General features: G+C 45.6%; 1 long non-coding RNA gene across 3 annotated transcripts in view; it reads right to left on the bottom strand.

Moving 5' to 3' along the window:
• LOC138641469 (uncharacterized) overlaps positions 1-25,609 on the bottom strand; it is a 278,319-nt gene that overhangs the window by 143,458 nt on the left and 109,252 nt on the right. Inside the window, exon 1 of one of the 3 annotated variants that reach the window (XR_011313865.1) lies at positions 22,471-22,568. The exons of the other annotated variants lie outside the window; for them this stretch is intronic. This is a non-coding gene — a long non-coding RNA (uncharacterized lncRNA). Of the gene's footprint in view, positions 1-22,470; positions 22,569-25,609 lie in introns of those variants that run through there. 3 annotated transcript variants of the gene reach the window in all.

The following is a 25,609-nucleotide window of genomic DNA, read 5'->3' as shown; positions in this document are numbered from 1 at the left end:
AAACAGATATAGATATATAGATATATCTCTGTATGTATCTATCTATCCATCCCATATCTATCTATCTATCTATCTATCTATCTGTGTGTAATGGAGTGTGGGTTGGACAAATGTAAAAGAGGAGGTTGGACAGAAATGTCATCACTTGTCATCTGTGTGTAGTCCATATGCAATCCATTTTTTTACAGTAGCAATTATTAATCATTTACACGACTTTTTACAATTTTCCTATGTAATAGTATTGCAATTTATCCGTAAAAACTGGATGCTATACTGTGGTATCCGATTTTAAACTTGTACCCATAGATTTGAATAGATTAATCTCGTCTGATTTCAGAGTAAATTTGCGCATCCTACGATTTTTTTCACAGACAGATTGTGTCCGTGAAAAAAAATCAGTCATCTGCACTGTCTCATTGAATAATATGGGTCAGTGTGCTATCTGGTCAAAAATCAGATAGCATTCGTCTGTTCTATATGCTCCCAACCACAAGCCCTTAGTGGGATGATATTCTCCCTGGAAGTTCCATTTGTTCTGTTACACGATGATCAAAAATATTTGCAGGACCTGGCGTGAATCATCATTTTGGCGCCTCACGTTCATGGCCTCATGTCAGGCTTATAAAGCAGAAGCTCCAGGAATATGAGCGTCAATAAAGTACCCTCCTTTTTCTCTTTCCTTATCCATCATCTATCTATTGATTCTATAGCAATAAACTAAATTATTAGTTATTTTGTTTTTTGTTTGCTTTTTTTTTTTCAAACACAGCCATGAATTTTTTTATACCAGCGCAGCAGATTTTAATGGTAACAGGCTATGGTATCGTGCCGAAAGTTTGTACAGGACAGTCTCGACAGAGAAGCCTTGTTAATCCATAAAACACAGCACAATCAATGGTTTATGTGAATTGACAGCGTTCTCATAGCATTTTGTCAATATTACTTACTGTTGGAAGATTTGTAACCACTTAGATACCATGTACACTAAAATGTCCAGATTAACCAAGCATGGATTAACCAGATTGACGTACAGTGAGCAAAAGGGGAATTGTTTCATGACACAGTTGGTATTGCAAAAGTTTATTGATCGGTTTCTGTGCGAAACATCTTGAGGCAAATGTAAGCTTTTTGTCTAAACATTGAGGTTGACCGTGATGTGAAGAAAGTGGACGGAGCAGTGAAGTTCGACATGAAGCAAGAAATGTTTTATAAAGCCTAGGCTTTAGAACAATGCTGAACAGAAAATACATGGTTTATATCTGAAGCAGCTCTCAGCATGTTTGGAAATACAAATCTATATTGCAAAAATGAATATTGACCCAATTCAAATCAGTTTGTTTCCTCTATGTTTTAAGGTTTTCTACCTAACCCAGAACTGCAGACTAAATACTCGCTTGGATCAGGGAGGTTTTGCGATCACCCTATCTGTTCTCTGGAGAAACCTAAGAATTGTTTAATATCCCCTTCAGTCTCCATAGCTGCGGGCAAACATGTTTATGGCAGGATAGACAATCTTTTGTTATAGCTTTTTCTTGACATACCTTTTATTAATATTGTTGCCCTTAGAAGATACTTTTCAATCTTGTGAACATATTTCTGTTATTAGTAGGACCGAGGGGGGGAACTGAAATCATGCTCAAAGCGTTTCAAAAATTTGTCAGTGTTTTCTGGAGAAGTGATATGAAAAGAATTCATTTTACTGTATAATTGTTTCCTCCTGCTGATTTGTGACTGAACAGTGTACTTTCTCGTCATTTCTTTATGCTTCCCCGATACATATTATTGAAATATAGTAAATAGTATATTTTTACTGTTTATGACCATTTAATAGAAATATGCAAATTAAAATTTAAAATTCCAGAAACTTACAAACTAGGTATTCCCAAATGATTCCTTATAACTAGTGCATAAGATAAATACAGACCAAAAAAGGAACCATTCGTGCAAATCTGCCATGCACGTTCCACATGTGACGCCCAAGAGACCGGGGTACCCAGCACCGGACCAATGGGGTCTGTCTCTTGAGGGGGGTGTCACGGGTGGCTTGACCTGGTGCTGTGGCCTCAGGCAATGTACAGTGTAAAGGGTATCGTGAGGGAACAGGCACTTACTTGATCAGCAGCAGGTTCTCCCAGCGGTGATGATCCCAATCCTGGATAGATGGCTATTGTCCAAATGAAAGACTGAGGCACTGAAACGTTTAACCAGTTTACTTTAACAAAAAAGGATTTACAACCAGTCCTGTCACCGGAGTCTGTATGGGAACTCTGAGTTACTTTGACCCTGCCGGGGTCTTCGCCTCTTATTGTACGCAATATCTGTGTGGCCCTGCTGCTGTATGTGAACTGGCTGCCGTCCCAATCTGTCCCCTCCGGGTCCTGGTTCGACGGGCAACCCGAGTCCTTTTATCGGCTTACCCCCTCCAGGAGTACCGCTGAACTCTGTGTCTGTTGCTGCGTCCGACCCTAGTGAAGCTGATATCACCTCACGTTTTTCCGGTTGCTGTATTATATGTAATGAATACAGCCACGGATCCGGTATCCATCTTTGCGCCTGTTCTGGGTAGTGATTAATGCTACCCGGTTCTCACAATGTCCTTTATCTCTATCCCTCTTCTCCTCAGGCCGGTGATTTAGGCCTGGTAACAGTCACAGGGCTGTTAGAGATTCAACTGTATGACCTCTCACTTTCAGCTCCTTAGCCCAACTGCCAGTTCTTCTCTCAGACCAGAATGGATCAAGGGGAGTCTCTGGAGCTCCCCCTTCTGGCCGGAGGTGGTAGTGCAGTCTTGCTATTTTAGTATTTGCATTTACTGTCAGTAACTATTTTTGTGGCAAATACCCCTAGGGGTGCCACATTCCCCCTTAGTTAAGAACAGTACTCCGGGACTGTGGGACAATAACATTTTGAAATAACAATTAATATGTACAGAGTCTTAAAAATGAAAAGTTACAAAAACCACTCGAGGAAACAAAAATATAGTTCTTTTTCTCTCTCTTTTTATTTTTATATAGCGCTAACATATTCCGCAGCGCTTTACAGTTTGCACACATTATCATCACTGTCCCCGATTGGGCTCACAATCTAGAATTCCTATCAGTATGTCTTTGGCATGTGGGAGGAAACCGGAGTGCCCGGAAGAAACCCACGCAAACACGGAGAGAACATACAAACTCTTTGCAGATGTTGTCCTGGGTGGGATTAGAACCCAGGACCCCAGCGCTGCAAGGCTGTAGTGCTAACCACTGCGCCACCGTGCTGCCCAGTTCTGTACAAAGTCACTTCAAATAGCGTCCATTAATACAGTTCTATCCTTGAAGGTACTAGGAAAGGCACTGCACTTTGTGTCCAGGAATTTAGTTCCATTTTTCCAACGGAGTTATCAATATAAAGTCTAAAGAAAGTTCAAAAAGAGCGAGGAGCAAAGTTCAAAAAGCAGTCTTTCCGGAGCTTTGATTTAGTGCCTCCGGGCTGATAAAAAGTTCAAGAATATGCAAGAAGTTCATACAGACAAGTCTCTGTAGGCACTGGGCTTAAACGTTGCAGACTGATAACAATGACTATACTACATTTTCTGTTTAACTATATACGGCATAACATATATACAATTCACATTATGAGCTTTATAGTTGGTAATCTGCATACCTGGCCGGTAATTGACCCTGGGTACTATGCTGTGATCTACGTAATAGCGGTGTCTCTTCATGTGGTGTACTACTGTCTACTGCGGATGTAGTATCTGCCCGCTCTGCTAAAGATAATTCCACGACTATGGAGTTGGCAAGTCCACCGTGAATGGGATTACTCTGACCAGGAATCTGTTCTTCCTGGCCTGGAACCTCCTGTAGTACGGGGTCAGCCTCTTCCTGTCTTGGGACTTCTGGTATTGGGTTTGGTGTTGGGTAAAAGGCCACCATGGGAACCACTACTGCACCATGGTATGTTAGTAGGGTTTTGGGAAAGTCTCCTATACAGGTGTGATACACTTCCTCTTCTTTTTCCTTTACTGGTTGAACCTGTATGGGTTGAATAACTTCTGGTTCTGGCTGGACAACGTCTGGCTCTTTCAATGCTTCCGGACATAATTTAAGATTGTCTCTTGACACTAGTACAGATGTTAAGCCTCCGTTTTTGCTAATGAGACACATTTTAGGATTATCCACTCTTGTTGGTAAAACTGTGTAGGGTACGGCTTCCCACTGATTGTCCAGTTTATTGGTTCGACGATTTCTCTTGAGCACTTGGTCACCTGGTCTTAATGGGGTCGCTAGAGCATTCTGGTTGAAAGTTCGCTCTTGTCTTTCTCTAGTTTGCTGAAGGCTTCTTTCCACACTCTCTTGCACTTGGCGATACTGCTTTTGCCGTATGATATCCCAATTGGAGTCTTGGACTTCTGCGTCTGGTTTCAGAATTCCCATTTCTAGATCGATTGGTAATTGGCCGGGTCTTGCACGCATAAGGTAAGCTGGGGTGCAATTGGTGGAACTCACCGGGACATGATTATACAGATCCACCAAGTCAGGCAATTTCTCTGGCCATTGATTCCTTTCTGCCTCAGGTAAAGTCTTTAGTAGTTCTATTACAATATGGTTCATCTTCTCGCATAAGCCGTTTGTTTGTGGATGATAGGCCGTCGTCCGGATCTTTTTGCAACCATACATATTACAGAATTCTCTGAAGATCTGATTCAAAGGCTGTACCTTGGTCGGTGAGAACCTGTTCCGGATATCCATGGGGTCTACAAAAGTACGTTTGGAACGCTTTGGCTGCTGTTTTTGCTGTCAGATCTTTTACGGGTACTACTACCAAGAAGCGTGAATAATGGTCCACGATGGTCAAGGCATAGACATAGCCAGACCGGCTTGGTGTCAACTTCACGTGGTCCATGGCTACAAGTTCAAGTGGTTGTTTGGTGATTATGGGCTGCAGTGGTGCTCTTTGGTTCTTTTGATCGTTTCTTCTGAGGTTGCACGGGCCACAATTTCTGCACCACTGTTCGATTGATTTTCTCATCCCGACCCAATAAAATCTTTCTCTTAGAAGTACTTCTAACTTTTTCCAACCGAAGTGACCAGCACCATTATGGTAAGCTTCGAGGACCATCTTGACATCTTGTTTAGGCACGATAATCTGCCAAACCAATTCATGTGTTTTCGGATTGGTGTACCTTCTACAGAGCTTCCCTTGATACAGGAACATTTTGCCTCTCTCTTTCCAGAGTTGATGCGTCTCTTCTGGGGCATCCTCATCGGGATATGCACTTTGCTCAGTTAACAGTTCCTTCACCAACTTCACAGCCGGATTGCTGTCTTGGGTGTCAGCCCATCTATGGTGTGCTAACGGATTTAAATTCACCTCTTGTTGTTTCTGATAGGTACTTGACTGATGATGTTTTGCCTTGGGATGATGGAAGGCTGGTAGTTCAATTTCTTCAAGCTCCCCCATTTCTTCTTCTACATCTCTCAAGTGTGGCATCCGGGATAGGGCATCGGCATTTCCATTCTTGCGACCTGCTCGATACTTGATCTTGAAGTTGTAATTAGATAACCGGGCTATCCATCCCTGTTCTAACGCACCTAATTTGGCTGTGTCCAGGTGGGTCAACGGATTGTTGTCAGTATAGACAATAAATTCTGCAGCAGCCAGATAGTGTTTGAAACGTTCAGTCACAGCCCAAACTACTACCAGTAGTTCCAATTTGAAGGAGCTGTAATTTTCTGAATTTCTTTCAGTAGGCCGGAGCTTTCTACTTGCAAAGGCGATGACTTTCTCCCGACCTTCTTGCTTTTGTGACAGCACCGCTCCTAGTCCCACATTACTGGCATCGGTGTAGAGGATGAAAGGTTGATGGTAATCTGGGTATGCCAGAACCTCTTCTCCGGTTAGTGCCTTCTTTAGTTGTTCAAAGGAGTCTTCCCTTTCGTCGTTCCACTGAAAAGGAGGGTTTCGGTTTGAAGGTTTCTTCGTCTGCCCTACCAAGGTGTCTTGCAAGGGTGCTGCCAACTTGGTAAATCCTTTTATAAATCTGCGATAGTAACCCACCAATCCCAGGAATTGTCTCACTTCTTTTGCGCTGGTAGGTCTTGGCCAATCCCTTATGGCGCTTATTTTCTCGGGATCTGGTGCTACTCCCTCCGAACTCACGATGTGTCCCAGGTACTGTACCTTTGGCTTGAGAAGGTGACATTTGGATGGCTTGACTTTCATGCCATACCTGGATAAGGCTTCGAACACTTCTGCCAGGTCTATTAAGTGTTGTTCGTAAGTCTTTGAGTAGACGATCACATCATCTAGGTACAGGAGGACGGTCTCGAAGTTCTTGTGTCCGAGGCAGCATTCCATCAGCCGCTGGAAGGTACCGGATGCGTTGCAGAGTCAGAACGGCATGCGATTAAATTCACATAGACCCATTGGTGTGGTGAATGCCGTCTTTTCCTTATCTCGCTCAGCCACAGGGACTTGCCAATACCCGCTTGTTAAGTCTAAGGTGGAAAAATAATTAGCAGATTTCAAAGCAGTTAAGGACTCTTCTATCCTAGGCAAGGGGTAGGCGTCTTTATGGGTGATGTTATTAATCTTCCGGTAGTCTACGCACATTCTCATGGTTCCGTCCTTTTTTTTGACAATCACTAGAGGGGCCGCCCAGGGGCTACAGCTGTCTCTTATTACCCCGGCCTGTTTCATCTCCCTCAGCATATCTTTTGCACATTGATAGTGAGCGGGCGGTATGGGTCTATATCTTTCTTTTATTGGGGGATGGTCACTGGTGGGGATTGTGTGTTCTACCCCTTCTATCCGTCCGAAGTCCAATGGGTGTTTACTGAAGACTTGTTCATATTCCGTCACTAGCCTATACACCCCTTGTTTTTGATGGGTAGGTGTTGAATTTCTGCCCACGTGTAGCTGTTGGCACCAATCCTCCATTTCTCCATCTGAGCCATTGCCTTCCACCTGACAGGTTGGTTCTAAGGGCTCAATGGTTGTGATGGCATTGTTGTCAACAGTATATAGCTTTGCCATTGTAGCATACCTTGGCAAAGTGACCTCTTCCTCTCCACAGTTCAAAAGTTGTACCGGCACTCGTCCCCGGTGTACCTCGACTATCCCTCATGCTGTGAGTATAGTGGGCCTGCTGTCGGTGTACACTGGTTCTATTAAGGCTTGATAATCTCGTCCCTTAGTACCAATGGCTGCTCTACACCATACCAGCATTTCTGTTTTTGGTGGGATTACAATAGATGTTGGATCACTTACCCTCACACTGCCGATTTCTCCACCTGCAACTTCTACCTGTTGCCTTAACATCAATACTTTTATTTCCCTCCGGAGAACTCTCTGCTGGCAGGATTGGGCAGTTTCAGCAATTTGCTGTAAGACAGAAATGACTTCGGAAAAGCAGTTCTCTAACACATTCATTCCTATCAATACAGTTGGTTCACAGTTCCGCCGGTCAACATCAACAACAATTATACCCTGTTTCTTCAATTCTACTTTACCAATCTTTATAGTCATCTCCCTGAATCCTAGTTTCGGTACCAACTTACCATTACTGGCCCATATATCTAGTTCAACATCAGAGGGCCCTTTATCAATATCTGCATCAGCCCAGTACCTCTTATAAAGGATATACGGTATAGATGAAATCTGGGAACCTGTGTCCAGCAAAGCGTTGAGGGGCATTCCATCCAGCACGATAGGGATAATGGGTCGTCCTCCGATGTACCTGTCGTGCCAGGGTGTTGGGCCTTGAAAGTTCATTCCTGCGAAGCGGCCCGCATTCCCAGGGGATTCCCGTTTAAATCACAATCTCGTGCAAAGTGGCCCGGCTGCTGGCAACGGCGGCAAATGGGCTGTCCATCCGGTTGGTAGCGGTCGCGGGGTCGTCCTCTCCATGTCGGGTATCTCCGGGGTCTCATCCATGGAACATCCTCTCTACAGTTTGCCAACTCCATCTTGTGTCCTCTCATCTCCTGCATGGTTTTAGCCATTGAAGCAACAACATCAGCTAAAGAGTCAAGCTTTTGTTGAAGAGCCTCATTAGTACTGGGCCCCAGGGGCTTAGCAATGGCCCCAGACATAGCTGATGTCACTGGTACTCCCTGTTGTTGAGGTGCCTCTGCCATGGGTTGCGCAGGATCCTGATCCCGAGGTGCCTCTGCCAGCTGGAGACGTATAGCGCTCTCCTTTAATTGGGCAAATGTCAATTCAGGGTTCTTAAAAACAAGCATGCTCACATGCCCCCGGTGAGAAGGGGTGTAGAGTCCCTCAATAAATTGATCTCTTAGCAGTTTATCCGCTCCGGTGTTAAAAATGGGTTCAGCCAGTGTAAGTGATTTAAGGGCTTCCTGCAGGTTTAAGGCAAAGTCTCTCACGCCCTCATTAGCTTTTTGTTTGCAACTAAAGAATCGTATTTTAGCTTTGCTGCTGGCCGTGGTTTCAAATGCAGCTTTTAATCCAGCAAATATGCGTTCAACAGTGCCTTTTAGATCAGCTGCCCATGCTGTGACTTCTCGCTTAGCATGGCCACTTAACTGCATCATCAGGAGACTAACACGCTGAACTTCACCCACGGGGAACATGTCAAAATGGGCCAGCATCTTTTCTCTGAAATCGTCAAGGGTATTAGGCTCACCTTCATACATTGGAAGCCATGGGCCACCCGGGGTATATGGCATCAGCACCGGCATGATGGGCACCACTCCTTGCACCGCTGCGCTGCCGGACTCTCTATTGACACTCTGTCTTTCAGCTGCATTAGCGTGGCCGAGTGCTGCGGCGTCTCCGTGCTGCGACATACTGTGCCCCCTTAGTTAATCCGGACCCTTCCGGTCCTCCGCTTCCGTCGGGATAGTGTAGATTCGTTCCGCTGTGCAGCAGGATCGATTTTCCCTTTGCTCTGATGTCAGAGCGCTCAGCTTGGTGCCGCCCACAATGACACGCCCCCTGCTGCTCCCAGCCACCGCGCTCTGTAATGGCGGATTCTGAAGTTTTTCAGTTAGACTGGGGCTCAGGTGATGGCGTAGCTCAATTAACAGTCTCGTGCCTAACAGTTATGAAGTGATTACCTCAGGGGATGGCGGCCATCTTTACTCCATTATAACCAATGGGGAAAAGTCACTTTCAATAGTTTTCAATGGGGAATGGATTTTTCTTTAATAAAGTCAATTTTTAAGATTTTTCATCCCAGTTTTCACAGTTTTGGGCTCCAATCACGGCACACAATACCCGGTATACGGGCTGGCTAGATCCTGTTCGTGACGCCAATTGTGACGCCCAAGAGACCGGGATACCCAGCACCGAACCAATGGGGTCTGTCTCTTGAGGGGGGTGTCACGGGTGGCTTGACCCGGTGCTGTGGCCTCAGGCAATGTACAGTGTAAAGGGTATCGTGAGGGAACAGGCACTTACTTGATCAGCAGCAGGTTCTCCCAGCGGTGATGATCCCAATCCTGGATAGATGGCTATTGTCCAAATGAAAGACTGAGGCACTGAAACGTTTAACCAGTTTACTTTAACAAAAAAGGATTTACAACCAGTCCTGTCACCGGAGTCTGTATGGGAACTCTGAGTTACTTTGACCCTGCCGGGGTCTTCGCCTCTTATTGTACGCAATATCTGTGTGGCCCTGCTGCTGTATGTGAACTGGCTGCCGTCCCAATCTGTCCCCTCCGGGTCCTGGTTCGACGGGCAACCCGAGTCCTTTTATCGGCTTACCCCCTCCAGGAGTACCGCTGAACTCTGTGTCTGTTGCTGCGTCCGACCCTAGTGAAGCTGATATCACCTCACGTTTTTCCGGTTGCTGTATTATATGTAATGAATACAGCCACGGATCCGGTATCCGTCTTTGCGCCTGTTCTGGGTAGTGATTAATGCTACCCGGTTCTCACAATGTCCTTTATCTCTATCCCTCTTCTCCTCAGGCCGGTGATTTAGGCCTGGTAACAGTCACAGGGCTGTTAGAGATTCAACTGTATGACCTCTCACTTTCAGCTCCTTAGCCCAACTGCCAGTTCTTCTCTCAGACCAGAATGGATCAAGGGGAGTCTCTGGAGCTCCCCCTTCTGGCCGGAGGTGGTAGTGCAGTCTTGCTATTTTAGTATTTGCATTTACTGTCAGTAACTATTTTTGTGGCAAATACCCCTAGGGGTGCCACACACACAATGTGGGGAAACCACAGTGAACCAAGCATTTACAAAATGATATTCCAAATCTGAATATGTTTAAACCAAGAGGAAAAAATACGGAGCTTAAGTCCAAAACAGTAAAAAGGTATAAAGTTATTCAATAGAATCAAATAGTAACATTCACTTAAATACATCGAACATCAATACAAGAGACATGTTCAGCAGAGAGATCAGGTAGACGTCAGCGTGTAGATCCAATAATTCCACATTATTAAAATAACAAAGTGCTTAGTGCCATCCCATCTTGTCAGGGTAGAAAAAAAACAAGGCGATAAGATGGTGAGTAGCAACCATAATAATCAGTGCCTAGAGCAGAAGTGACCAATGTATATCAGACCATCCCATATCCTGTGGTTCCTTACATATCATGTGGTATATCAAGACCCACGTCTTGCAGCCCCAATGCGCATTTCGCATTGGATTCACCAGGAGGCAATGCCAGTTAGTGCATAAACAGAATTTGTCAGCAGGTTTTTGCTACCCCATAAGAGAGCTGCATGTTGTAGGGGCAGAGACACTAATTCATGGGATGTAAAATTTACTAGGCAGTATGTGTAATTAAGCCACTGTTTTACCTTTTGCTGATCTATCAGTTTCTGAATGCTGAGCTCTGTATAACTCCGCCCGCACTACTGATTGGAAGCTTTATTTATACACTGGGCATAGGCAGAAAGCTGCCAATCAGTAGTGGAAGTAATGTTTTACAAAGGTCATGAACATGGAGGATTGCATAGAATTAGGTTTTCAAGTCCTCTAATAATAACATCCTGTTAGGGCTAGCGGAACGCACCGAGTATAGGAAGGAAACAACAAGGTGCGTTCGCAGCCCGGGGTACACCGTGCAGAGATATCTGCTGCAAAGTAATTGGCGGCACTATATGGCGGTATAAGCGAACTCTGTTAACTTCACAGAATCACAAAGATATGAAAATGCTGTGCCCTGTTAACCTCATAGAGGATCACAGCTACCTAACTGAGCAAAGCAAAGAGTGGCCATGCAGACAGCATAGCACACAAACAACTCCTCACTAGAGGTGCCGGTATTCTAGGGGCTTATTTCAGCCGGGTCCTGAATCCAAGCATACAAAACTCCTCACCGGAGATGCCGGTATTCTAAGGGCTTATGTCAGCCAACCCTGACCACATGCAGCCATGACCACCAAGTAGCAAAGCACTTAACATAGGTTGATACCAGGGGTGAACCTAGCCTCTCTGCTGCCTGAGGCGAATGGCAAAATGGCGCCCCACCTCCCCCGTAGTAAAAAAATCAGTACAAATAAATCTGGTTTACTCTTTACCAGTCTAACCTGACGCACATGGAAAATACATACACTTTTAAATAGGAATATATTTGAAACATTGATCTTTACACTTCTTTAGGGACTAAATGCCGCCTGAGGTGAAGTGATCAACTTGCTTCATTTTAAGTGTGCCCTTGGCCGGGGAACAGTGCTTACTGTAGCACTTCTTCCCCGGCAGGCGTCCGTGTCATACAGAGGTGGCACACAGTTGCCACACGTATTACACGCATGGACACGAATATCTTTTCGGTACCGGAAATATCAGGATGTGTGAAACCAGCCTAAAGCCAAAATTCACACGTTCAGTATTTGGTCAGTATTTTACCTCAGTATTTGTAAGCCAAATCGGGAATGGGTGAGAGATCCAGAAGTGGTGACGTGTTTCTTTATACTTTTCCTCTGATTGTTACTCTCCTGGTTTCGGCTTACAAATACTGAGATAACGTACTGACCATGTGAACGTGGCCTGATAGCGTGTTTCTGTTACTTCTGACTTCCCGCAAACAGCTGGAGCCGGACCGGACCGTGACGCCCATCTGACCCGTAACGGACCGGGACTGCCCCTGGGTGAGTATAATATAACCTTTATTTCTCATCTTTCAGGTAACATCGGGGCTTATCTACAGCATTACAGAATGCTGTAGATAAGCCCCTGATGCCGGTGGCCGCAGCTTATATACGATTTTTAGGGTGGTAGGTTCCCTTTAAAAAGGTACTACTGACCTCTCAGATCCTCAATATTAATCTGACCTGATAGCAAAATGACTATAGTTGCCCATAGGATATGTCCTCCACTTGCCCAAGTAAGTCACAATAACATGTATGGGTATAACATCCTTTTCTTATAAGCGTCACTTATTTATAAATGAGATCATGTATATACTATTCATCCTATGGGCAAATATAGTCATTTTGCTATCAGGTCAGATTAATATTGAGGATATGAGAGGCCAGTAGTACCTTTTTAACACCCCCGCCCCCTTTTTCTGTTTGTTGGTTATAGGGAAAGCATGAACAGAGAGAGAGAGGAAGAAAGAAAGAAAGAAAGAAAGAAAGAAAGGAAGGAAGGAAGGAAGGAAGGAAGGAAGGAAGGAAGGAAGGAAGGAAGGAAGGAAGGAAGGAGAAAGAAAGAAAGAAAGAAAGAAGGAAAGAAAGAAAGAAAGAAAGAAAGAAAGAAAGAAAGAAAGAAAGAAAGAAAGAAAGAAAGAAAGAAAGAGAAAGAACAGAGAAAAAAGAAATGAGAGAGAAAAAAAGATTAGAGAGGGAAATAAAGAACACAGAGAAAGAAACAACAGAGAGAAAGAAAAAAAAGATTAGAGAGGGAAAAAAACAGAGACAGAGAGAGAGAAAGAAAGAGCGAGAGAAAGAAAGATTCTATAAAGATACTATAGCGACCCGACTCCCATTGTAATTCCCACCTGAGCATCCCGCTGCAGGACATATCATGATCCGCTCACATGGCTGGCATCCCCGATTCCAAGGCGATCCCACTGTCCGCTCTGTCTGAGGAGGACGCGTGTGTACTTGGTGTATGGAGCGGAGCCGTGTGTGTACAAGGTGTACGGAGTGGAGCCGTGTGTGTACGAGGTGTACGGAGGGGAGCCGTGTGTGTATGTGGTGTACGGAGTGGAGCCGTGTGTGTACGAGGTGTGTGGAGCGAGCCGTGTGTGTACAAGGTATTCGGAGGGGAGCCGTGTGTGTATGTGGTGTACGGAGCAGAGCTGTGTGTGTTAGAGGTGTGCGGAGCAGAGCTGGGTGTGTTAGAGGTGTATGGAGCAGAGCTGTGTGTGTTAGAGGTGTGCGGAGCAGAGCTGGGTGTGTACAAGATGTATGGAGCGGAGCCATGTGTGTACGATTTGTGCGGAGCAGAGACGCATGTGTACTTGGTGTATGGAGTGGAGCCATGTGTGTACTTGGTGTATGGAGCAGGGCCGTGTGTGTACTTGGTGTACAGAGTGGAGCTGTGTGTGTACTTGGTGCACGGAGCGGAGCCATGTGTGTACGAGGTGAACGGAGTGGAGCCGTGTGTGTACGAGGTGTACAGAGCGGAGCCATATGTGTATGAGGTGTATGGAGCGGAAACATGTGTGTACGAGGTGTACGGAGTGGAGCCATGTGTGTGCAAGGTGTACGGAGCGGAGCCATATGTGTATGAGGTGTATGGAGCGGAAACATGTGTGTACGAGGTGTGTGTACGAGGTGTACGGAGGGGAGCCGTGTGTGTATGTGGTGTACGGAGTGGAGCCGTGTGTGTACGAGGTGTGTGGAGCGGAGCTGTGTGTGTATGTGGTGTACGGAGAGGAGCCATGTGTGTACACACACCGCTCCGCTCCATACACCTCGTGCACACACGGCTCCTCTCCATACACATCGTACACACACGGTTCCCCTCCGTACACCAAGTACACACACGGCTCCGCTCCACACACCTCGTACACACACGGCTCCCCTCCGTACACCACATACACACAGGGTTCCGCTCGACACACCTCGTACACACACGGCTCCGTTCCGTACACCACATACACACACGGCTCCGCTCCACACACGGCTCCACTCCGTACACCAAGTACACACACGGCTCAGCTCCACACACCTCGTACACACATGGCTCCGCTTCGTACATCACATGCACACACGGCTCCGCTCCGTACACCTCGTACACACGGCTCCGCTCCACTCCTCCCGAAATTACATCATTTCCGGTCAGCTTCCAGCACGTCACTTCCGGTGGAACCTCAAGTGCGAGCTTTAAAGTGCTCCTCGGGGCTCCGCCGTGTATTCCTGTGTCCACACACACGGCTCCACTCCGTACACCTTGTACACACACAGCTCCCCTCCATACACCTCGTACACACATGGCTCCGCTCCATACATCTTGTACACACCCAGCTCTGCTCCGCACACCTCTAACACACACAGCTCTGCTCCATACACCTCGTACACACACGGCTCCACTCCGTGCACCTCGTACACACGGCTCCACTCCACACACCTCGTACACACACGGCTCTGCTCCGTACACCGCATACATACACGGCTCCCCTCCGTATACCTCGTACACACACAGCTCCGCTCCACACACCTCGTACACACACGGCTCCACTCCGTACACCACATACACACACGGCTCCCCTCCGTACACCTCGTACACACACGGCTCCACTCCGTACACCTTGTACACACACGGCTCCTCTCTCTACACCAAGTACACACACGGCTCCGCTCCATACACCTCGTACACACATGGCTCCACTCCGTACACCTCATACACACACGGCTCCACTCCGCACACCTCATACACACACGGCTCTGCTCCATACACCTCGTACACAAATGGCTCTACTCCATACACCTCTTACACACATGGTTCCGCTCCATACACCTCATGCACATATGGCTCTGCTCTGTACACCTCGCACATACACGGCTCTGCTCCATACACCTTGTACACACACGGCTCCACTCCGTACACCTCGTACACACATGGCTCCGCTCCATACACCAAGTACACACACAGCTCCACTCTGTACACCAAGTACACACATGGCTCCTCTCCATACACCAAGTACACACGCGTCTCTGCTCCATACACCTCGTACACACACGGCTCTGCTCCATACACCTCGTACACACATGGCTCTGCTCCATACACCTCGTACACACATGGTTCCGCTCCATACACCTCATACACATATGGCTCCGCTCCGTACACCTCACACACACATGGCTCCATTCCGTACACCAAGTACACACACACAGCTCCACTCTGTACACCAAGTACACACACGGCTCCACTCCATAAACTAAGTACACACACGGCTCCGCTCCATACACCAAGCACACACACGTCTCTGCTCTGCACAAATCATACACACATGGCTCCGCTCCGTACATCTTGTACACACCTGGCTCTGCTCCGCACACCTCGAACACACACGGCTCTGCTCCATACACCTCGTACACACATGGCTCCGCTCCGTATACCTCGTACACACACGGCTCTGCTACATGCACCCTGCAAACCCCTCCTGACCCCACACATACCCGTCCCCTCATCCAGCACCATGAGACAACCAGCACAGCAGAGTCCGGCATACACGAGGACCCTGATCATGTGACTGCTGACTCCTCCCTTCGTGTGACTTCATCACAGGTTCTCTGTGCACAGAGCAGCCATCCATGAGCAACCCCAGGAGATGCAAGAAGAAGAGCGACTTCAGCGTCAGGACCTGTGATGATGTCACGTGAGTTGGGGAGTGCTGGATGAAGAGATCCAGAACGGAGCCCTGAATAGACTCAATAGCATAGTAACTGAACCTGCGTCTCCGACGCAAATCCAGTTACTACACGGACAGAATCTGCCGCCCCCTCTCTTCAGGGACGGCAGTGCCGCCTGAGCCAAAGCGCTCAACTTGCCTCATGGTAGCGATGCCCCTGGTTGATACTAGCGCATGGCCGTGCGGACATGCAAACCTTATATCGCTGCAACAGACAAGGACCTTCCTAGTGGTCCAATTGGAGCTGCTACAGGACCTGAGCATGTGACCCCCGACCTCCAATGAGAGGTCCTCCCGTGGGCATGCTCAGTGTGTACAAAGCATGACTTAGTCCCAGAAAAGCCTGCTCACCGCTGACCAGAGCTGGCTACAAAAGCAGAGACTGGAAAGGCAGCAGTAACCCTTTGCATAGTATCAGGCTGAGCGAGACGCTGGTACCAGCATATCCGCTGAACAGGCTTCACTGCGGCTGATGCAGAATGGGAGACTGCAGCAGATATGGCTCGAGATTCCCCCTGTGCAGCAGCGGGAACTCAACCCCTAACACATCCTAGTGAAAACAGGTGATTGTAACAAAATGACAGTAACCAGCACAGTAAGTGACACATCACTGAAATAAAGGTATTTGTATCTACTTTGTGCTCCACTCAGGCAAAAACCTGGTGACAGATTCCTTTAATTAAGTAATTTTTGAAATGTCGGCAGTATTTATCTATTAAAAAATAAGATATTAGATGTTGTTGTATGTTTTAACAGTAAGTGTTAGATCAGATGAGTGCTGCTGGCCACATGGCCGAAAATCATGAAGCCATTGATATCTGCAGCTAGGAGAAGTTTCAGCAGGCTGTGCAAATTGATCTCAACATATAAAAAGTCTCTCTTGTGTGTAGTTACAAGTAGTGTTGAGCGATACCGTCCGATACTTGAAAGTATCGGTATCGGATAGTATCGGCCGATACTCGAAAAGTATCGGATATCGCCGATACCGATATCCGATACCAATACAAGTCAATGGGACACCAAGTATCGGAAGGTATCCTGATGGTTCCCAGGGTCTGAAGGAGAGGAAACTCTCCTTCAGGCCCTGGGATCCATATTAATGTGTAAAATAAAGAATTAAATTAAAAAATATTGATATATTCACCTCTCCGGCGGCCCCTGGACATCACCGCGGGTAACCGGCAGGCTTCTTTGTTTAAAATGAGCGCATTTAGGACCTGAGGAATGACGTCGCGGCTTCTGATTGGTCGCGTGCCGCCCATGTGACCGCCACGCGACCAATCAGAAGCCGCAACGTCATTCCTTAGGTCCTAAATTCCTAGAATGAATGGAGTTTGACACCTTGCACCCCACCAATCAGCTGTATATTGGTGGACAGCCACCTGCCATGTGTAAAAACGCTATTAACCTGCAGATATGCAGGTTAATAGCATGGCTACCAGGAGGAAATTAACTTTATTACTACAGGCAGCTTTGGGCTTTTAGTCACAGAGGTATGGCTGGCGTGACGTCAGTCACCACTCACTACATAATGAGTGACGGCTGAAGCCTCACCCGGCACTAACTAGCAACTGGTTCTATGGTAGTTCAGTACAAAGCTGGCTTTCAGTCAGTGCTGGGGAGCAGTTTCAGTCACCACTCGCTATGCACTAAGCAGGGACTGAGGCCACACCAGTCACGCCTCTAAAGATGAAAGCTTGACATTGCTGAGAGGTATACATTTATTTTCCTCTTGGTAAACGGGCTATCAGTGCGGGCGCCGGGCAGCTTCAGGATGCTAATAATCTGCAGATTAGCCCTATAGCTGCAGGTTACCCCTTCCCGACCTGTGACTCCATGTAGGCATCATGAAAGTCAGTGCCAATCTGACCTGTAACGCCTATGTGGCGTCATGGAGGGATCGCGTCCCTGCAGATTGGGTGAAAGGATTAACTCCAATTTCACCCAATCCGCAGGGACAGGGGGAGTGCTACTTCAGCCCAGTGGAGGTGGCTTCATCCCCCCGTGGCTACGATCGCTCTGATTGGCTGTTGAATGTGAAACAGCCAATCAGAGCGATTTATAATATTTTACCTATGAAAACTGGTGAAATATTACAATCCAGCCATGGCCGATGCTGCAATATCATCGGCCATGGCTGGAAACCCTGATCTGCCCCCCCGACCGCCACCGATCTCCTCCCCAGTCCTTCGTCCTGTGCTCAGCTCCCCTCCGTCGTACTGTCTGCTCCCCCGTCCTCCTGTCCGCTCCCCCCGTGCTCCGATCCCACCCCCGTGCTCCGATCCCCCCCATGCTCCGATCCCCCTCGCTCCGATCTCCCCCCTCATACTTACCAAGCCTCCGGTGTCCGTCCGTCTTCTCCATGGGCGCCGCTATCTTCCAAAACGGCGGGTGCATGTGCAGTGCGCACGACGAATCTGCCAGCCGGCAGATTCGTTCCAGGTACATTTTGATCACTGTGATAAAACCTATCACAGTGATCAACATAAAAAAAATAGTAAATGAACCCCCCCTTTATCACCCCATTGATACTAAAATAAAGAAAATATATATGTATCTTTTTTTTTCCACTAGGGTTATAGTTAGAACTAGGGTTAGGGTTAGAATTAGGCTATGAGCACATGGTGCGGATTTGGCTGAGGATCCGCAGCGGATTGGCCGCTGTGGATCCGTAGCAGTTTTCCATCAGGTTTACAGTATCATGTGAACCTATGGAAAACCAAATCTGCTGTGCCCATGGTGCGGAAAAAACGCTGCGTTGTATTTTCCGCAGCATGTCAATTTTTTGTGCGGATTCCGCAGTGTTTTACACCTGTTCCTCAATAGGAATCCAAAGGTGAAATCCGCACAAAAAACACTGGAAATCCGAGGTAAATCAGTAGGTAAAACGCACTGTCTTTTACCTGCGGATTTTTCAAAAATGGTGCGGAAAAGTCTCACACGAATCTGCAACATGGGCACATAGCCTTAGGGTTAGGTTTGGAATTAGAATTAGGGTTGGAATTAGGGCTTGGGTTGGAAATAGGGTTAAGACTAGGCTTGTGGTTAGGGTTATGGCTAGGGTTAGGGGTATGTTGGGGTTAAAGTTGTGGTTAGGGTTGGGATTAGGGTAAGGGTTGGGATTAGGGTTAGAATTAGGGTTAGGGTTTGGATTAGAGTTACGGGTGTGTTGGGATTAGGGTTGTGGTTAGGGGTGTGTTGGGGTTAGGGTTGTGATTAGGGTTATGGCTAGAGTTTGGATTAGGGTTAGGGGTGTGTTGGCATTAGTGTTGAGGGGTTTCCACTGTTTAGGCACATCAGGGGTCTGCAAACGCAAGATGGCGCCACCATTGATTCCAGCCAATCTTGCGTTCAAAAAGTCAAATGGTGCTCCCTCCCTTCCGAGCCATGACGTGCACCCAAACAGTGGTTTACCCCCACATATGGGGTACCCGCATACCCAGGACAAACTGGGCAACAACTATTGGGGTCTAGTTTCTCCTGTTACCCTTGCAAAAATAAAAATTTGCTTGCTAACACATAATTGTTGAGGAAAGAAAAATGATTTTTTTAATTTTCACGGCTCTGCGTTAAAAAATTCTGTGAAGTACTTGGGGGTTCAAAGTGCTCACCACACATCTAGATAAGTTCCTTGGGGGGTCTAGTTTCCAAAATGAGGTCATTTGTGGGGGGGTTTCTACTGTTTAGGCACATCAGGGGCTCTGCAAACTTAACATGATGCCCGCAGACCATTCCATCAAAGTCTGCATTCCAAAACGTTACTACTTTCCTTCCGAGCCCCGACGTGTGCCCAAACAGTGGTTCCGCCCCACATATGTGGTATCAGCGCACTCAGGACAAACTGGACTACAACTTTTGGGGTCCAATTTCTCCTGTTACTCTTGTAAAAATAAAAAATTGCAGACTAAAAATATTTTTTGAGGAAAGAAAAATTAATTTTTTTTTGCCCGCCTTTGCGTTATAAACTTCTGTGAAGCACTTGGGGGTTTAAAGTGGTCACTGCACATCTAGATTAGTTCCATGGGAGGTCTAGTTTCCAAAATGGGGTCACTTGTGGGGGAGCTCCAGTGTTTAGGCACACAGGGGCTCTCCAAATGCGGCATTGTGTCCGCTAACGATTGGAGCTAATTTTTCATTCAAAAAGTCAAATGGCGCTCCCTCCCTTCCGAGCCCTGCCGTGTGCCCAAACAGTGGTTTACTCCCACATGTGAGGTATCAGTGTAATCAGGAGAAATTGCCCAATAAATTTTAGGATCCATTTCATCCTGCTGCCCATTTGGAAAAGAGAAAATTGTGGCTTAAAGAATTTTTTGTGAAAAAAAAAGTACTTTTTCATTTTTACAGATCAATTTGAGAAGCACCTGGGGGTTCAAAGTGCTCACTATGCATCTAGATAAGTTTCTTGGGGGGTCTAGTTTCTAAAATGGGGTCACTTGTGGGGGATCTCCATTCTTTAGGTACACAAAGGCTCTCCAAACGCAACATGGTGTCCGCTAACGATTGGAGCTAATTTTTCATTCAAAAAGTCAAAAGGCGCTCCTTCCCTTCCGAGCCTTGCCGTGTGAACAAACAGTGGTTTGTGACCACATATGAGGTATCGATGTACTCAGGAAAAATTGCCCAACACATTTTAAGATCCAACTTATCCTGTTGCCCATGTGAAAATGAAAAAATTGAGGCTACAAAATTAATGTGAAAAAAGTACTTTTTAATTTTTACGGATCAATTTGTGAAGTACCTGCGGGTTCAAAGTGCTCACTATGCATCTAGATAAGCTTCGTGGGGGGTCTAGTTTCCAAAATGGGGTCACTTGTAGGGGAGCTCCAATGTTTAGGCACACAGGGGCTCTCTAAATGCAACATGGTGTCCGCTAAAGATTGGAGCCAATTTTTCATTGAAAAAGTCAAATGGCGCTCCTTCCCTTCTGATCCCTGTCGTGCACCCAAACAGTGGTCCCCCCCCACATATGGGGTATAGGCGTACTCAGGACAAACTGTACAATAACTTTTGGCATCCAGTTTCTGTTTTTACCCTAGGGAAAATAAAAAAAATTGTTGCTAAAAGATCATTTTTGTGACTAAAAAGTTAAATGTTCATTCTTTCCTTCCATGTTGCTTCTGCTGCTATGAAGCATCTGAAGGGTTAATAAACTTTTTGAATGTGGTTTTGAGCACCTTGAGGGGGGCAGTTTTTAGAATGCTGTCACTTTTAGTTATTTTCAGCCATGTAGACCCCTCAAAGTGACTTCAAATGTTAGGTGGTGCCTAAAAAAAATGGTTTTGTAAATTTCGTTGTAAAAATGAGAAATCGCTGGTCAACTTTTAACCCTTATAACTTCCTAGCAAAAGAAAATTTTGTTTCCAAAATTGTGCTGATGTAAAGGAGACATGTCGGTAATGTTATTTATTAACTTTTTTGTGTCACATAACTCTCTCGTTTAACAGAATAAAAATTCAAAATTTGAAAATTGCTAAATTTTCAAAATGTTCGCCAAATTTCCATTTTTTCACAAATAAACGCAAAAATTATCGACCTAAATTTACCACTAACATAAAGCCCAATATGTCACGAAAAAACAGTCTCAGAACCGCTAGGATCCGTTAAAGCGTTCCAAAGTTATTACCTCATAAAGGGACACTGATCAGAATTGCAAAAAACGGCCAGGTCATTAAGGTCAAAATAGGAAGGGTCATGAAGGGGTTAATAGCATTTTTTTTTCACATGATAGGTATAGTTTAAGCATTATTCCCTGCAATGTGCTTTGGCAAATCATTGTTGTCATAGGCTTATTAGTAACCTTCATAGCAAAAAAAATGGAAATTCAGCATAGTAATAAAATATTTACATATTTAAAATGTAATAATCAAAGCAAAAAACTACTAGAGATGATTCTTGCTGCCAAGAACTGAATTTGCCAAATAATGTGGATTTTACAAAACTATAGACCTCAGTGCATAATAAATATAGGGTGTAAATTTTTTTCCAACAGTCCCATCCTCCACTTATCTTCCTTTCCCCTTCTTCTGTCAGTAACATGGCCATTTCACTACAGGCTGTAGTTTCTAGTATGACTAAGGTAACGTTCACACTAGCGTTATGCTAGTTTGCGTCGGGCGACGCAGCGGCGACGCATGCGTCATGCGCCCCTATATTTAACATGGGGGACGCATGCATTTTTTTTGTTGCGTTGTGCGACGCATGCGTCTTTTTTGCTGCTAGCGTCGGACCAAGAAAACGCAACAAGTTGCATTTTTCTTGCATCCAAATTTCGGCAAAAACCGACGCATGCGTCGCACAACGCAGCGTTTTTGCGTGCGTTTTGCTGCGTTTTTGCGTGCGTTGTGCGTTGCGTCGCCGACGCAGCGGCGCACAACGCTAGTGTGAACGTAGCCTTAGCCTTTGATATCACTGTGCATCGTGCATCACTCGGGCAATTTGTGTCATACAATTGTGAGGTTATACCCTACACAGCAATGACACTTCATGACATCAGAAGCCTGGGCAATGTAGAAGCTATGGCCTGCAGTAAAGAGGATATAGAGAATACATGCATGGAGGGAGGAGAAAAGAAAAGGAGCAGAGGACCAGATAGAAAACTGAAGGGGCAGCAGGAGAATTAGCAGTGAAATTTTGATTATTTTTTAACAGTTTTCCTGGCTTTTTTTTTTTGGGGGGTGGGGGTGGGGGGGTTCAACAAAATGTCACCTGTATCTGGAGAATCCAATTCCACTTGAATAAATTACTTCATCTGTAAAAATATTAATGCATTTGAAAAAGTTAATTTTAGTTCACAGTAATTCAATTCAAACAGCTCTGTTACACATAAATTCAGAAACAAATACTATACACAGTGATGTCAAGTTTTTGTTAGCAAAGCAAGAAGACAAGATTTCTAACTGCAGGTGATGATTTAATTTCACACTAAATATGTAAACACTATGAAGTCCAATCATGCATGAAGGAAGACTCAACCAGTTAAATCACATTCAAATATGGCCCAGACTACTTTACAATGTATTTTGCAAATTACATGAGACATATTTTAGCATTGTATTATTTTCTGTATTGAAAAATTGTTAGAAGCACTGTCACATTAGTGGTGACTTTTGCTCGTTGTAGGAACGCAATGTCCCTGTCATGATCTTTGAGCAGGCAGAAACATGGCTAGTGTGGGAGGGACACTCCACTGTGAAAACTGCTTGCCCCACCATAATCTAGGCAGCACTGGCTATTATTTATCTTGATACAGGGAGTAGCAGTCGCAATGACTTTGTTACTGGCTGCTGTGCTTTGGTTAGGCAGCGTTTTAGTTAACTGACAAAATTAATCATTCAATGAGCAGAGCTCATATGGTAGAGTAGATTTTTGTTTTGTAAACTTCAAAACACTTTAGCACTTTCTCCATATGCCATGTAGGGGACATAGCTAGCAGATGATGGAAGGTGCTCTGGTCATATTATAGCAAAGTAGAACTTTTTGAACTAAATACAAAATGCTATGTGTGGCAGAAAACTAACACCACCATAAAACTAACACCACCATAAAACACCATCATACTTCAAATATGGTGGTGGCAGCATCATGCTGTGGGGATGCTTTTGTTCAGCAGGGGGAGCGAAGCTGGTCAGCATTGATAGAAATATGTATGGAGCTAAATACAAGGCAATCCTTCAGAAAAACCTTTTATAGACTGCAAAAGACTTGAGACTGGGGTGTAGATTCATCTTCCAGCAGGCAACAATACTAAACATACTGCCAGAGCTACAATAGAATGGAGATCAAAGCAGATTCATGTGTTTGAATAGCCCAATCACAGTCCAGACCTAAATCACATTGATAATCTGTGGCAAGACTTGAAAATTGCTGCTCACAATCTTTCCATCCAATCTCACTGAGCTAGAGCTGCCGGTGCTTTTCAAAAAATTAGAATATCATCAAAAAGTTAATTTATTTCAGTTCTTCAGTACAAAAAGTGAAACTCATATATTATATAGAGTCATTACAAACAGAGTGATCTATTTCAAGTGTTTATTTCTGTTAATGTTGATGATTATGGCTTACAGCCAATGAAAGCCCAAAAGTAATTATCTCAGTAAATTAAAATAGTAAAAAAACACCTGCAAAGGCTTCCTATGCATTTAAAAAGGTCCCTTAGTCTGCTTCATTAGGCTACACAATCATGGGGAAGACTGCTGACTTGCCAGATGTCCAGAAGGCAGTCATTGACACACTCCCCAAGGAAGGTAAGCCACAAAAGGTCATTGTTAAAAAAGCTGGCTGTTCAAAGAGTGCTGTATCCATGCATATTAATGGAAAGTTGAGTGAAAGGAAAAGTATGGTAGAAAAAGGTGTAAAAGCAACCAGGAAAACTACAGCCTTGAAAGGATTGTTAAGAAAAGGCCATTCAAATATTTGGGGGTGATTCACATGGAGTGGACTGCTGCTGGAGTCATTGCTTCAAGAGCTACAACACACAGACGTATCCAGGACATGGGCTACAAGTGTCACATTCCTTATGTCAGGCCACACATGGCCAATAAACAACACCAGAAGCGTCTTACCTGAGACAAGGTCTTGTTTTCTGAGGAAAGTATATTTTGCATTTCATTTGAAAATCAAGGTCCAAGAGTCTGGAAGAAAAGTGGAGAGGCGCACAATCCAAGCTGCTTGAGGTCTAGTGTGAAGTTTCCACAATCAGTGATGATTTAGGGGGCCATGTCATCTGCTGGTTTAGATCCACTGTGTTTTATCAAGACCAAAGTCAGCGTAGCCATCTACCAGGACATTTTATAGTACTTCATGCTTCCCTCTGCAGACAAGCTTTATGGAGATGGAAATTTAATTTTCCAGTAGAACTTGGCATTAACTTGGTGTTAGGGTTGGCAGATTGCACTAAATAAAATAAATAATAAAGCGTAATCACAACCCGGGCACGGCAAGCGATTGCCTTTACATAGTGGGTTAACGTCAGTCAGTGTGAACAGGACACTGAGTTCCAACCTCTGTTACTCCACAGAGAGGAACAGTACAGAAACAAGCGAGGAGCTCTGCAACAGAGCTGTGTCACTCACACACATAAATGATAGCGAAGCTCTGCAACTGAGCTGTGTCACTGGCACACAGAAGCTGAACAGATACGCTGCAACTGAGATGTGTCAGTCGCACACAGAAATGAAAGAGAAGTTCTGCAAGTGAGCTGTGTCACTCTCACACAGAAATGGAACAGATGCTCTGAGCTTCATACCCTGACTAGGCTTGTGCTTCTTCTGGAACTCTGCTGTGCTAACCGCACACATGTAGGAACCAGATGCTAAGCCAATGGCTAATTGCCTCCACTGAGGTTAGCTGCCTGCCTATGTGCACAGTCCCAAAGCTTAGACAGACACACAACACTTGCAGACAGAGTGGTAGGGACTCACTCACATAGTGAAACATAAAGTGATACTAGCGCACCGGCGTGCATCTCTGAGAGCCTTTTATACACTAGACTCATGTCCAGACAGACAGGACCTTGCCCGTGGACCAACCCGAAGCTGCTACATCACCAAAACAGCTAGCGTCCATCAACAAATGAGAGCATGCCACCTCACGGACATGCTCAGTAAAGTGATTTCTGGACTCCAGAGCTTCAGGCTTCAGCTGCCTAGTGCTGGTTGCCATAGACTTGGCTGGAGAGCCTGCCGTAAACAAACAATCACTGTGAACCTGAGCAAGATGCTGGGACCGTTGTCTATGCAGAGCAGCACCCGCAGCAGCCGAGTCTGCATTGGAGACCATAGAGGCAGACATGGCTCGGGATCTATCCTCCGCAGTGGGAAGATCCTGACACCTAGCAATATCCCCT

This window comes from Ranitomeya imitator, chromosome 6, assembly GCF_032444005.1.
Source record: "Ranitomeya imitator isolate aRanImi1 chromosome 6, aRanImi1.pri, whole genome shotgun sequence".
Lineage (NCBI taxonomy): Eukaryota > Metazoa > Chordata > Amphibia > Anura > Dendrobatidae > Ranitomeya > Ranitomeya imitator.
Note: the sequence above shows the minus strand (reverse complement) of the source record. Positions and strands in the feature narration are given on the sequence as shown.